We start from the raw sequence: 3188 nt of genomic DNA, 5'->3' as shown, positions 1-3188 counted from the left end.
ATATAAATTCCTTGCTATTAGTTTATGCCAAGTCAGTAGCAAAGGAGTGTAACTATGTTCCTGATTCACTTAAGGGTAACGGGGAATTCTCATCAGTAGACGCCTCTAGATATTTCACATTCACAAAGTGTTATCTGGGGTAAACTGGCGACTGAGGAAAGTAAAAAGTAACACGTTGGACCCAATATCATTTGATGTTGAGTCTTAATATTTCCAACCTGGTACCTCAACTGAGAAGATAGCACAAATCGTAACACCGGCAATGAGCAGATTTTTCTAAGTAATTATTTGCTTCTGTGAATGGCAACAGCACTTTTTAGTGGCAGATTGTACTTCCCTTCACTTTCCATCCACTATCATGTGAAACTGTAGCTTGGTAATGTACTAATGATAACTCATGTGTTTAGTATCTTTCTAGCCTGTGTCCAAGTTTCCACACCTCTTATCACAAAAACACCCAGCCGTTCTGTAAGGACGCTTGTATTGCTGTTTGAGTAACGTGTCCTCAACAATTACCTGGGTTCTCCTATCCCTACATGACAAATTCGGCGCAGACTGCTATTCCCGAAACCACGTTACTATTATTGTCTCACAAAGTTTTCTTTGGCCTTCCGGCCTGGCACAATTTTAGCCTCGTGTTTACTGATTATTTTTGACCACCGTGTGTTCCGACCGGGAGGTGAGCAACCCGGATGTTGTCTACTTCTGTCTTGCTCTCCAGGAAGAAAGAGATCTGCCATTCTTCCAGAAAACACCTGATAATATTGTACATCGGTTATGTTAGATTTTCGTTTTAACAGGGACGTAGATGGCTCGTTGGGTCGATGGCTTTCGCAGGTTTTCAGGTACAATACTTCCAAATTTCATTTCAAGTGTATTAATCTTAATGTACTCCCATAATTTGTAGCATACTTTCACTTTCTACTTGTTTTCTTGGCTCTTATCAGAAATGCAGTACGCTAATTCACTGGTCTCAAATTCTACAGGTGGTTTGCAGGACATTATGCTCAGCGTGACAGGAATCTTAAAACCATCCCTTCTACCCTGGTTGCATGTTGTTGTTCAGTAGTGCTGACATTTTTGTGTTTGTCGTGCCATGTTATATAAGGGATACTCCTCGGTCATCACTGGTAAATCGCTCCAGATTTCTAAGATACTGTCTGCAAGACGTCCAGGATTCAGATTTATAAAGCAGGGTGAGAATTACCAGTAAATTATATATGAAGATCTTTGTAGCAACATTGATATCATGACTGTTAAATACTTGAGATGTTATTCTGGCAGAAGATGCTCCAGCAATGTTAATTCAATATTGAATATCTGAACCTATATCTGCAATTGATGAGAAGATGCCACTAAGGTAAAGAAAAGTGCGAACTAGTTGAAGACTCACTCTGTCGATGGTGACACTAATGCTTTAATGAAGGATATATGTTTTACTGGTATTCAGTTTAACACCAATCTTTTGTATGCTGCGTGGAAGGAACTCAGGGAAGAACTAAGCAACCACTGCGTTATCATCGACTTACTATAACTTATCTATTTCTGCATAAAATGTTAGAGCCCTTGCTTTTAAACCGCTAAAAAATTGAACAGTTTCCCATTGATCATGTAAGTTAACTGTATTCCTGCATGGCAGCGGCAACATTGAAAACAACTTGAAGGCAAACGCATATCCTTGCCTAAAAACGGTATTGACAATGAATGGCTCACCAGCAAAGTAAAAGCAACGACAACTTCCTAACCGAGTAGATCAATTTCAAGATGGCATTATATTTACGTAGAAAACCATATAGAGCTAAAACCTTTCATAAAACTTTAAGGTATACTGGGCCAATTGCCTTAGTTTTCCTGTAGCTGACGTTTTGTGCATATCACATCAGTAGTTCCCTTGGAAGTCATGAATTCCTCCAGATAATTTCAAATTTGAGGCAACCACACTAAAAAAGAGTTATACATGATTGTTTGACAATTCATAGTGAACAGTTTTCTTTTTTTAAAAAATACAGATGTTAAAACGATTAAAATGAAACTGAATGAAATGTCCAATGGTCCGTTGTATTCTGCAGTATTCTGTGATCTATGACACAGGATTTGTATTTGCACCTGAAGACGCACCTAAACCGGTTGTGTGGGTCTACACTCGGCCTGAACAAATACAGCTACAGCGGACCACTGGATATTTCATTCAGTTTTATTTTAATAATTTTAACATCTGTATTTTAAAAACTGTTCACTGTGTGAATTGTCGAACACTCACTTATTCACTAAGGTTATAGCATGATTGGCAAGATTTCGAGTAATTAGCTTTACCAAACTTGACGACAATGATATTCCGCGGTTGTTATTGCATCTGTGCAACCTCCTTAACGGTGGGACCCACCTGACTACCACTGAAATCAGTAGGAGTTCATGAAGCGTACTAAATTTTGACACTCAGTTCGTGTACATATGAGTTCATCACCACCTTCTTTGAAATTATCCGCTGATTTACTGTGAGGACCAGTGGCCTTGCGTTGCTTTGCTTCATTGACAGCAACCTTAACTTCGTCCATTGTCGTTGGGGATCAAGCTCTTCTTTTGGGGTGCTTGTTCTGCTATGTTGCATACCTCTTCATCAGTATTTGACTCCTCAGTCAGAAGGTCTTCAGAATGTGACTTCTACCTGTTTATGATGGAGCACTGATCTTTCAGGAGTGTACTCAACACGTTAAGTAATGAGCATACAGCTGTGATGGTTCTTATTGACATTAACACGAATCAGATGCTGAGCAGATAATGGTCAGGTTAATAGGCAATTTATTGGTGGAGAGAAGTGTGAGGATGTAGAAACTGTAAAGGGAGCCTAAAGAAAGGTTAGTTTACACGACAACATTGTGTTGCAATACTCGCAGCGTGGAAGAAGGCGTACGCGAATGGTTTCACATGCATCACTGTAGACACAGCTACAGCAGTGTTTACTTCAGTTTCGTCATTTTGTGAGTGCCGTAGTCGTGTCTGAAATGAAAGTTTTGGCAGCTACCCGAGTTGTGACGGAGTTAAAGCCTGTCTGCGTGAAACTGCTATTTCTTAAGAAACGTGTTTGGGTTCGAGACTAAAAAAAAAAAAGCAAATTCTTCATTGCTGTTGTTCAGCTATCTTGCTGAAAGAAACTTTAAGGGAAGACACTAGAAGTTATTTCAGTTATT

This window comes from Schistocerca serialis, chromosome 1 (genome assembly GCF_023864345.2).
Source record: "Schistocerca serialis cubense isolate TAMUIC-IGC-003099 chromosome 1, iqSchSeri2.2, whole genome shotgun sequence".
Lineage (NCBI taxonomy): Eukaryota > Metazoa > Arthropoda > Insecta > Orthoptera > Acrididae > Schistocerca > Schistocerca serialis.
This window is presented reverse-complemented; position numbering follows the sequence as displayed.